Below are 12,491 nucleotides of genomic sequence, written 5' to 3' on the forward strand. Positions count from 1 at the left end.
GTATGTTGGTTATGCCTCAATAAAGCTGAAAAATACTCAAAAATATGTTTAATACCACAGATGAACACATATCACAATACAGCATAAAGAGATAAAACATAATAGAATCCATGACTCCACCCACAAACCAAGAACTGGGACATTACCAAAACTTGCATCTGCTTATGTGTTTCTTGTCAGTTCTGCAGCTCTGCCTCTCCTTACTCAGGTCATCATTCCAGTCTAGTAAATTTTCTGTTTATCATTCCCTTGTGTTTTTAAAACATGGTTTCATCATGTATATTTGTTAAGTTTTTTAGTTTGCTTTTCTTTTGAGCTTTATGAAAATAGTTCTGTTAATCTTCCGTGACTCATAGGCATTTAGATTGTTTTTGATTTTGTTTTGCCATCCACAGCCGTGCTCTGTGAACATTTCTCGGTTCCTGGATCCTGGGGCACCACTGCGAGAGCTTCTCTAAGTAAAGAATGTAGTTGCATTGGAAGTTTTAGTCAGGACTAAAGTAGATTGAAATACTAGAAATAAAATGAATGAAAAACTTTAGGATACTCTTACGTTTTAATGGAAGATTCATAGCCATAATGATTGGTTCATAGTTTTTGAACATTAGCATGAGAAACCAAGATTCCTGATAAGCTATATGTGATGAATCTTCTTCCTTGAAATCGTATTGTAAGAAGTCTGGCACTATTTGTGATCACCTTGTAAAAGTAAATACAGTAGAAAAAACAAGCGATCGTATGTGGCATAAATCATTCTATGTTCCCCTCTCCCCTCTTGTGTAATCTCTGATAAATTACAGGCATACCTCAGAGATGTTGCAGTCCAGTTCCAGACCACCCAAGTATCAATGTAAAGCGAGTCACAGTCCTTTTGCTGGTGGAGGGTCTTGCTTTCGATTTATAAAAAAAAATGCAACATCCGTGAAGCACAATAAAGCGGAGTGCAATAAAACGAGGTATGCCTGTACTTAATTTCTCTTGTGCCTCAGCATACTCTTGTAAAAGGAACCTGTCCAAAGTTTATCCTTCCAGTTTCACCGACCTTAGTTAGGAGAAGCGCCTATCAAACGGCAAGGACTTTAAGGAAAAGGATCAGGTGTGTCCTTTGAAACAATTTTGGAGAAAGATGTGTGGGCATTTATCAGCATATGTTAACCACAAATTTAAGTACTTTTTACTTCCATGGCCTTACATTTGGGAGTGCCCCAAGGTGTGCTTCTAAAACAGTGTTTATCACGCTAACAGCAATGCTGTGACAAATTAGGAACAACATTAATTTCCTGAAAATGAGGTGTGCGTGTATAAGCAATATGAGTTTACGTATAGCTTTGAATAACCTGTTTTATTTAAAGCCATGGGAGTAGAGATGGTTTGAATTTATTTTTTACAGTAAATGTAGCTTGCAGACAAATAATCAGGGTGCTTTGTTTTGGAAAGGCTATTTTATCCTGCTTTTAAAAATCTCCTTTTTGGATTTGACTATAAAGGCAATGTGTTTGGGGTTGTTTTGGTTAACAGTAACGATTGTTAGTTAATATTTTGGCAGGTGTACCCCCAGTCTGTGTGTGTGTGTGTGTGTGTGTGTGTGTGTTCTTCATATCCTAAACAATTAAAAGATGGATTACAAACGGTATTAGGCTGCCTCTACCTTCAAAGCTTATCCCAAATATGACCTTTTCGACACCTTTGTTGTAGGTAAGATGGTACCGGTCATCTAAGCGATATCCTTGCTTCAGCGTTTGATCCCCTTCAGTCCATTTGCTGCTCCAGTGCAAACATTTAAATGTATAACTTGGATGATCTGACTCCCAGGCTCAGAACCCTCCGGTGACTTCTCAATAAACAAATTCAAACTTTTTACAGTGATGCTTGGATCCTAGACCAGCAGCGTCCAATGGGAACACAATGGGAGCCACATATGTAATTTAAAATTTTTTGATAGTCTCATTTGAAAAAAGGAGAGGGAGAGAGAGAGAGAGAGAGAGAGAAATGGGTAAAATGTATTTTATTTAACCCAAAATATGATTCAGTCTAAGAAATTTTTTAATGGGATATTATACTCCGATATGTATTTCCCACTTAAAGCATGTCTTGGACTGGCCTTGTTTCACATGCCATGTGACTTGCAGCTACCAGTGGGTGGTGCTGCTCTAGATTCCCGGGCACCTGCCAGCTTCAGGGAGGGCCTCCCGCCCCTCATCCTCTGACTCGCCAGCCTGCACTCCAGCATGCCAGGCTCGATCCCTTAAAAGGGTTCCTTCTGCATGGAGTAATCATATTTCTGCCCAGAGGTCACTCCTTCAGCAATGCCCACCTCCCCTGACGACCATTCTACCCTGCTTTGTTTCTTTATAGAGCCTGTCCCTGGAAATAATTTATTTGGTTACTGTCTCTATCCCTGCTTGACTGTCAGCTGCGTGAGGGCAAGGGTCTCCTCATGTTTACCATTGAATTATGTTAAGAACATGATTTTTAAAGGGTTTGTACTATTGCACCTTCTGAAATACTGAAATGACTAGTCACCTATTATAACTTGTGTCACTTCATTCTTTTTTCACTAATGTGGTGTGAAGATCATTTTAAGAGGTGAACCTTTCTGTGTGTTTCTCATTTCTTTAGGACTCAGTCTGCCTTAAATTGCTGAGTTAAAGCGTATTCATGTTTTTGTCTTTTCCTAAATATTGACAAATCTTGTCTTAAAAGTTTGCTTAACATAGTATAAAGTTCCCCAAACCATTATAAAGTTTGACTAAAAAAACAAGAGAATACCCATTTCCTCCCATCTTTACCCTTCTTTACCAACACTGAGGATTTTCTTCCCTGCCATCCTTCCCACTTCATGAGATTTATTCTGATGATGCATGGAGATGTGGACGTTGGCGTGTTCTGGACTGTCTTTTGCTCATTTCAGGTGGTGTTTTACAATCATGATACCGTTTTTAGCCTTTTATGTATTCAGTGTAGCAGCCCTTTGCCACATACTACAAGTGTTTTTCCCTGTCTCTTCATCCGCCTTTTATTTGCTTACAGTATTTTTTTAAACTTGAAAGAGTTTTTACCTTGTAAGAAATTTAGGTGAGTACTTTTTATGATTTGTACTTTACTTTCATATTTAATGGATTCTCCTACCCAGATAACCTTTTTCTTCTAGTTTCTTTTTCACATCTGTCTTTCTGTTCATCTGTGATTTATTTCGATGTAACTTGTGAAGTGAAATAACTTTATTTTTCCTTAATAGTTAATCAGTTATTTCAGCGCCATTAAAAAAAAGAATCTTCCTGTCGCCTTGAAGTAAAGCTGCCTTATCATATACTAAACACATATGTGCTTGGTTCTCCTTAGCTTTTACTCAGTACCAAGGATTTCACAACAATGCGCATTGTTTTAGCAATAGGGAGTGATAATGTGCTTTTTTTTTGTTATTCTAAATCTCCCGGTCACCTTTTTTGCTCATAAATTTTTGACATTTCCTTTGTTTGTCCTCAAGTTTTTAGTTAATTCCTTAGGGTCTTCAGGTTGTTTTGGTTTTGAATTTTTAAATAAAAAAATTGATTGCGGTATTTTCTACATTTACTATTTTATGTTATGTAATGAGAAAAATGTCATTAAATTTTTCTTTGAGCGTAGTTTTAGCTGTGTTCCTTGAGTTTTGACATGTAATATTTTGGTTTTATGTATTTAAAATCTGAACAGTGCAGTTCGTATTCTTTCAGTCCCTGCTCCATTGCTGGAGGACATCGTTCTCAGTGCAGAGGATGTAAGGATGACCGAAGCCCAGGTCCTTGCCTTTGTGAAGCTTTACAGTATGTTGGGAAAGCTTGGCTGTTTACAAACCGACAAAGAATTTTCAGATTTTGACAAGTACTAGGAAGGGAAGAAATACAATGTACTGATAGAGATGAGATGTACTAACTGGATATTCAGCAAATGCCTCTGAGGATGTAATATTTAAGTTTAGTAGTGGTACTAAGTGTGTTTGAGAGTTTCTTTAGCTTCCCCAATCTGTCAGACATTTGTAAAAAATATTTTTTGGTAAAAATTGCCTAGCAAAGAGTTTCTATCCAGCCTCTCCCCCATCTTCCAACTGATTTACTGCTTCAGAGCATGTCCTGTATAGAAAATTTGGAACTGATTCTGAGTTCTTAGAGAAAGAGCTGGTGGAATTTCCCCTAGAGAAGGGAGTCGCTAACACAAAGGGGACGAGAAGGGTTCATCTTGATTTAGGGTTTGACAGGTGAGAATGACTGGTTTACTGAGTGTCAGCCAGCGGGACAAGCTTTATTTTGCAACACTGGTGTGAGAGACTTTCATTATTTCTAAATGGTCGAGCTGCTTCCACAACCCCACCTTCCAATCCTGTCCAGATTCCATGGTCCAAATCGATCTCCTACAAATAACTTAGATGATTTTGCCCCCTGGTACTTCATTATTTCTACTGTATTTTCAGTTTTCCCCCACTCAAGACCTTTCCATATGCTGTCCCCTTTGGCTTAATTGTGATTTCTTTGAAGAATCTTTCCTTGATGCTGGCACAAGAGGTGAAATCCTTCTCTTGGCTATATATACTCATTTCATATGGGACATTTCTTTTGCCAACACTTGTAACAACCTGCAAGTCATTGTGTGTGTGTGTGATGTTTTAGTGCCTGTTTCTTCCTCTGGAGCTGTACTTCCCAATCTGGTAGATACCAGCCACTTGTGGCCATTTAAATTGGTTGAAATTAAATAATACTAAAACGTCTCTTCTATAGCCTTATTTGTCACATTTCAGGCCCTCGGTAGCCACGTGTGGCTAGTCGCTATTCTATTGGACAACAAAGACATAGATAGAATATCTTGATGGAAATTTGTCTTATTTATAAATAATCAAGTGGTTAATATCTACAGTATTTTATTTAAATGTAAGTAGCCACATTTGGTTATTGAAATATGGCAAGTCTGAATTAAATCAAGTGGTTAATATCTACAGTATTTTATTTAAATGTAAGTAGCCACACTTGATTATTGAAATATGACAAGTCTGAATTGAGATGAGGCATTGATTACATATCGAAGTAATGCTATTTTACATATTTTGTATTACATAAAATACATTATTACAATTTAACTGTATATTTTACTGTTTTAACGTGGCTCCTAAGTGGCTCCTAAAAAGTTGAACGTTGCCTGTGGCTCCCACTGTGTTTCTGTTGGACAGCACTGTTCTAATTCCAGACCATAAGTTTCTACAGTTGGAAGGGGCAGTTCAGCATGGCGGCCACAGTAGCTAGGGGCGCCCAGCGTATAGTAGGTGTTCAAAAGGTTTGACGAATGAATAAGCTTTTCTGTTAACTTTTAATGTTATTGTGTAATCATCAGAGAATGTTATCTGTTCAGCTTTTGCTTTTTAAAATTGTTAGTTTGTGATTATAATTTTAAAAAATTGTTCTATGACTGTTGAGAAAAGAAACTCTCTCTTTTTTTGATGGCACTGAAGATTAACCTCATTAAATGGTGTGGATCATTCATTTTTTTTATCTTTTATTTTTTTCTGGCTTAAGCTAAGGAAAGAGGGAACTTCAAGTCTGCCAGTCCGTTTCCTGTCGTTTTTCTGTGTCTAGCAGTTTACTCCGTTACGTTATTTGCCTGTGGAAATTTATGGCTGTCGGATCTTAATAGCTGAGGATTATGAATGCTTATTCTTTTACATATATTTTGGTCCTGATACTGTGATCCCTGTTCCTTTTTCATTTACATTTGTTGTTGAACCTTTACCCTTAAAGCATTTACTCTCCTATAGAAAGATTGCTCATCTTTCAGCTAGGTTTTTGCTTTCTTCATGTTTGCTTTGTGTTTAGTATTTTGCTGAATGGGCCATCATGATCCTCCCTGTTCCTTCATACTCACCTTGTTTTTTTTTTTTTTTCCTTCGTGAGTTAGAGGATACACATTAGGAATTGCTTAACTCAACTACATACCTCACTTTTGTAGGCAATGTATATTTGTCAGGGAAATAGTTTTACAAATGGTCTTCTCCCCTGAATAGTGATTTTCACACTATCCTTAGTCACGTTTTGCTGATGTTGGTGGCTGGCCCTTGATCGGTGGCTGCACATCCACCCGTCGTGCCCAGGGATGGATGCTAGGGGTTAGCCTCTGTTGTAGGAAGACTAGTCGGAGCTGTTTTCAGTCTTTTCAAATTCTAAGGACATTTCACCCTGCTCCTGCGCACCAAAAGTTCTTCCTCAGTCTAGGTATTGATTCTCTCTGTAGTCTTTGTAATCAGAAGTGAATTGAGACCAAGTTGTTCAACGGCTTGTTCTCTCCTCAATTGTTTCAGTTGGTAGGTATGGAAACCTCCGAGCTCCCACGAAGAATGTACAATACGTCCTTCGAATGCTTGATGTTCAGTAAGTGCTGTTGTCACATTCAGTCAGGCAGCCTCGGAGGTTCGCAGGCTCTGTGTCCCTACAAAGTAATATTGTTGTCAGATAATCTCAGTCACGGTATTCCTTCCCTTTTATTTATTTTTGCTGTTTTCTTCTGCTGCTGATTTAGAAGTAGAATAAAATACCCTTAATTTTAACCTGCGAGCCACCTTAAATGACATTTGTCACCTTGACGTTCTTTCAGGTAGGTTCTGGAGGTCTTTGGCCTATCTGGAATAGCTAAGTCCTTATCTGTTTTCTTTAGATTGTAATTTGAGAGTGCTCTTGGTGTTATATTAGTGTTTATAATATGGGTCTGTTTTACACAGATAATTAACTTTGAAGTGAAAAATTGTGTCAGAGCAAAGGTTTATTTGGTTCTCGTAGCTATCTACTAATATTATGCATGCCAGATTTTAAGATTTAAATGTTTGCCATCTCTTTTTCTATAACCCTATAAAATTTTGGTCTCTTTTCTCAAGTTTAATTATGTAGCTCAAATTATGTATTCCTTCTGTTGTCTGCTCCGGTACCTCTTCTGCTTCCAGTGTTCTTTTACTAGAGTGTCCACACAGTGGGAAGAAAACCTGAACTTGACTCGTGAAGTGCTGGGCATTCAAAGCAGTGAATCCTTGCAAAGGATCTTGGGACTAGACCTCTGTGAATTGGCCCTTTGAATTTGTCCACTTAAAAGGCATAATAGATTATGCAGCTGTTTGGGCTTCTGCAGAGTATGCTCCTTATTCATGTCTAGTTGCAATTATGTGAATTTTCACTTTCTTACAGAGACTTCTCTTTGTATTCAAAACAAGCTTGTTGGCTTTGTGTTCTGATATATAAATTTTATTTGAGAAAAAAATGCAAGATTTTGACCTTTGAACATTAAATTTAAATTAAAAATCCCTTATGTAAACTTATGGAAAGATATTTTAAGAAGTCGCTCTAATTTGCTTTAATTTCGAATTTGTGTTTGTAAATCAGTCAAAAATTTTGGTGGAGGTAAAAATTATACTTTACGGAACAAGTTAAATATTAGGTATTGATTAATGTCAGAATATATTTGATGTGCCAAGCTACTAAAAGATGAGCAGTTCTAATTAAATATATAGTAAAATATAATAGCAAACTTAGTAATGTATAAAGTGACAGTAGGTCTTTTTTTTTGTTTAAAAGTCAGAGTGCTGGAATACTATCTCTTTAGAAACTCTGTAGTAAAAATAATATTGAACAGAACTTAGTATTTTAAGAGCAGTATACTTCCTTCAGCTGCATCTTAGGTTGCCCATGCCACCTTGAAGTAATAAGGAGGATACAAAATAGGGTCCACCTTTCTTTTAAAGAACAATTAAAAATGATTATCCTAAACTTAATACCTCGGCAAAACACACATCAGACCTCGTAATGTGGTCATAGAGAAATAATATTTCTGTCTCATTTTTTTCTCCAATTTTAAGTAAAAATGATCAATCTTTGATGTCACTGAAATTTTTACTGTGGTGATAACTGAGAACATAAGTATCAGTGAATTTGATAGGTAGCTTAGAAATCATTGTTTTCCATTTAGTATTGTAGTGCTATATTTTTCAGTTAAGTTATGGTCTTCTGTCTAAGTCTCTTGGCAATGGATTTTCTGTTGCCGTTTTAAAATTTTCAAATAAAATGTTAACTGTGAAAAAGGAGTCTGTCTTTATGAAGCATAACTTAACCTTCATGGCTCTAAAAATATCAAATGATTTGGATTAAAAGCTTTGTATTTTAAACAGCTGGTCACTGAACTGCAAATTAAAGCTGCTTCTGTGAGGTTTTCACTGCTGTTACTTAATTTATTTTTTACCTAGACAAAAGAGTAAGCAAATAGTATATGATGGGAAAACTGAAACGTTACGTACTGTTTCTTTAAGAAACCAGCTTATCCAGGGGGTTTTAGTGTGTTTGACCTAACCTGCTAGCAAGGAAAAGTTCTTTAAAATAATGGATATTAGCCGCATCCAATCACAAAGGTCTGTTTCACTAACAAGGAGGAGACTTTACTCTTCAGCCACTAGAATTGGAGAAGGTGGAGCTTGGTATTCAGGTTTGGTTGCTTTGGAGTACAGCTTCAAGTGAAGTTAATCTGAGGTGAAGCAAACAGAAAATTGTGGAGGTTTTGTTGGTAGGATTTTTGTTCTAATCTTTTGATGATCTTTTATTTCACACTTTTGCTCCTTTATGCTTCTGTGCGCGCTAGGTTTTGTCATTGTTGCTGTTTTCTGATGCAAACTAAACATTAAAATTAAGCAGGGAACCAGAACAAAAGGGCTGTTTGGACAGGAAATAGGTGTTCAGAGAATCAAACTTGACTTTCTTTTATCATTATTTTTAGTTCAGAATTTGGGTGTTATTAAAAAAACGTTTAAATCAAAATCATCTCCAGTAACAGGCTTTTCTCTTGGGCTGGATGTTTGAGCAGTCATTTGTCAGTTTTTATAAATGACATCTGGAGGAGGTCTAGTTGATATGTCATTTTCCTTAAACTAAAGATTTTGTTAAGTTGCTTCAAGAAGGATGAATGTGGTAGGTTAAATGTATGTGTGTTTTTTTAAGAACTGAAATTCCAGGTGTTTAATTTTCTTTTTCACCCCCAGCACACCCCCTTTTTTAAAAAACTTTATTTTAAATTTAGTAATAGGTTGACGTTTTTGATACGCTCATAATTTTAGCGTTCCTTTTAAAAGGATCATTGATTCATTTTAAGGTTTAAAATGTAACTAATGTAAAATATTGTATTAGTTTCAGGTGTGCATCATAGTTATTCGATATTGGTTCATTTTATATAGAATGAGATAACATTACTTTCTCCATTCAAACTTCATTTATTTCAAAAGTGTAGATAAGTAACACCTTTTTGAAACAGGAAGTGAATGAACTTATATTTCTAATGGCTGTTGGTAGGCTACCAAAACCTTTTTAGAAAAGTATCTATGAATATGTTGACATTTCTTACTTATGTGATAATGGTGTTTTGGTTCAGTACCAGAAGTTTTCTTTAGAGACTTTTTTCTTTATATTATTGCTCTTCGACCTCATAGAAATTAAGGTATAAAAGTTCATCTGAATAATTGGCCCAAATGCCAGCTAAGCATTTCAGCCAGTGTAATACTTGTATTTGCTATGCTGCTGCTTCCAGAACCTGCTCTATCTATTGCTTAAATAATACAATAATAATAAAAAAAATTAAGAAAAGTCACTTGGGTACCCACCAGATCATTGTGTGGTAGTCTTACTTTTCCCCCCTATTCTCTACCTTACTGTATTCTTGTATTTTTCCCAAAATTGTAAATAAGTACAGATTACTTTTTACTCCATTGTATCATCTCTTGCTAAAATTATTTTAATTTCTGTGGTTTTGCAATTCTCTTAGGTTAGATGGACCTTACTTTACCTAGTCTTTTGCCTGTTTTATATTTAGAGTGTTCTTAATTTTTCATCATTTTAAATGGCATTGCATTGAACAGACTTCTGTGTGTAAATTTTAAAATATTTTCCTTTTTATTATTATTATTATTTTTGAATTTATTTCCTTTGGAAAAATCCCCTGGAGTGGGCTTCCCTAGATCAAAGGGTATGAACACTTCAGTGGCCAAATTGCTTTCCAAAAAGGTTATACCAGTTTATATTGCCACCAGCAGGATGTGCTTCAAAATTTCTTTAATAGGTAGCCATTAAATGTTAAAGTGTGCCTCTGAAGCTCTGTGACTTGTTGATTAGTTTTGCCTAAACTAATAGCCTATTTTAGATTCCATTTCCCAACATGTAGATGATCTACATTCATTTTCTGGACATTAAAATCAGCTAAAGGAAATTGGGAAAATCTTTACCCACTGAAGTGAGCAATTATGTCTTTGTTGAGTATTTTTTTTACTTATGACATATATTGCTGTCCGTAAATACAAGGCTTCATATTTTCCACTGGCATTGTTGTTCAGGCCAGCTTTCCTGAGTACATGCTGCTTCTGTAAGCACATACCAGAGGAAATATTTTCTCCCAAGAAGATATTCTTCCAGGAAAATGTATCAGAAACATTTTTAGAGAGGGGCTGGAACTGTGCCAGTTAACCTTACTTTACCTGTCTCTGAACAGGTGTGAATAGCCTTTGTCACTGGATTTTTTTAATACAATATAGAAACAGAATTAGTATGTATGGATCGAGAATTTAAAATGGCACGTCAGTATCTTTCTGTATGTCACAGGTTTTCAGTTAAAGGTGAAAGATGACTGTATGCACAGGGTGACTAGATGTGTCATTCGTGTTAAGAACATTCTTTGTGTGGCAGTACCTGCTGTTACGTGTGCTCTCAGCAGCTCAGTGTGTTAAATAGGCTGTCACTGCTCAGGTTATGAACTTGTTAACTACTGTTCCAGAATAAACTTAAAAAGTTGTTTTAAAGCAAATTTCAAGACAATTTAAAGTATTAATATAATTTATAAATGGGAGGCAGTGACAAGTCATGGGTTAAGCTCTAACTCATTGATGCAGCCAGTGGGTGAGCACAAATAATCTTGAATTTGTCTAGCTCATTTTGCAATTTAAATACTTTCTGAAAATTCTTACTTCAGTTTACTCATAACTTTATCTCACTTTCGGAGCTAATATTGCTATGTTGGTTATTGTGGCTGTTTCAGGGGAAAGTGTTTATTTGTTTGTTTGTTTTTTTAATGTCTGTTTTGTTTGTCATGGCTGAAGAGTTCACTTCCAGGCACTTTGTTTTTCTGATTTGGAATAAAGGGGAAGATCTTAAAACCCATCACTTTTAATAAGTGAAAAAGTTCTTATGAAATACATCTATGCATTTAATTTTGCCGAATGTGTCAATATATATACAGATAAGTACTTTATTCATGAATAGGATGGTTGAGATTCACTTGAATATTTAAAATTTGTGTTGGTGCTTAAATATTTCCTTTGTTATGAATTTGAGAAATGTATTTAATTTTCTTCTTAACAGATTAATCTTACTGCTACCAAGTAGAGATGAAGGTAATTGTAAATATAACGATTGTAGTGAAAGTCATTTCAAGTTTGGCTGTAGATTACATTTTAATGAGTACTCAAGGTGAAGGTTCACCTACTCTGCCAGTAGCCTGGGAACACTAGAACTTTGAGAAATGATCGTCTTTGCTCGTTTCTCTGGTGTATCTCCTCTCTCCCGACTCTCCAGTTGACAGAACTGGGACGTGTCTAGCCCTCCCTCTGAGCGTATTGGTTTCATATGGACGGTAGAAACCAGTTTTCCAGGGGGAGACGAAAACTCTTTAAATGTTGTAATATTGAGGCAAAAATGAGAATAGCTATAGCTCTATTTTATTCTTTCAGAATGGAGGAAAAAGTGATCTAGAGAGGATAGTAAATGGAGTCAGAGTCTCTATTGTTAGCCTCCATTCAATGAGAATGCAGTGTTTTTTTTTTTAATAACAATCAAAATTTTTAATGGACAGTAAGAAGTAAGTAAACCTCGAAAGAACTTAGAACCAGTGGCTTAGTATTTATAAGATCTCTTTTGTTCTGTATAATAGGGGGACTTGGCAGTTTTGCAGTGTATTTTCTATGTGGCTTCTTTATAAAAGTAGGTAAATGTTTTAGGAGATATTTTTTTGTTGATACTAAAGGTTAGCACTGTTGACTACTTTTTCCTTCTTGAAACTCTTCCCGAGAGTTTAATGATAATGGTAATGGTATTCCTCCTGTTTGTGATCTCTTGCTTTGCAAATGTTTCTCTTCACAGCCATTAACTCTTGGAATGTTGGAGGGTTCTGACCTCAACACTCCTCTCACTGTACGTCTTGGGTGATCTCCAGCCCCTTATCGTCAGTTAACATCCTGTGTCTGTTAATGGTTCCAAGGTCTATATTTTTTGTTCGCACTCGAGACCCGTATTTATCCAGCTTATAAATGTTTCTTCCATACCTACATTGAGCTGAACGAGGCTGAATGTAACTGCTCGTTTCGCCCTCCCAGCAGTATCTCCTAACCCCACTTTCCCTCTGTCGCAGTGGGTGGTACTGCCACCCAGGCCAGAGCTGGGGTGTCTTTCCCATCTTCCCCT

The 12,491-nt window shown here is 36.2% G+C and overlaps 1 protein-coding gene across 8 annotated transcripts in view; it reads left to right on the forward strand.

The window, feature by feature from the left end:
• ZFAND6 (zinc finger AN1-type containing 6) overlaps window positions 1-12,491 on the forward strand; it is a 42,628-nt gene that overhangs the window by 1,361 nt on the left and 28,776 nt on the right. For 2 of the 8 annotated variants that reach the window (XM_036231857.1, XM_016125806.2), the window contains exon 1: window positions 5,371-8,559. The exons of 4 other annotated variants lie outside the window; for them this stretch is intronic. The gene's annotated coding sequence lies outside the window, so the exon portion shown is untranslated. Of the gene's footprint in view, window positions 1-5,346; window positions 8,560-12,491 lie in introns of those variants that run through there. 2 more of the 8 variants (XM_016125803.2, XM_036231856.1) reach the window with 2 other exon arrangements.

This window comes from Rousettus aegyptiacus, unplaced genomic scaffold (genome assembly GCF_014176215.1).
Source record: "Rousettus aegyptiacus isolate mRouAeg1 unplaced genomic scaffold, mRouAeg1.p scaffold_m13_p_14, whole genome shotgun sequence".
NCBI lineage: Eukaryota > Metazoa > Chordata > Mammalia > Chiroptera > Pteropodidae > Rousettus > Rousettus aegyptiacus.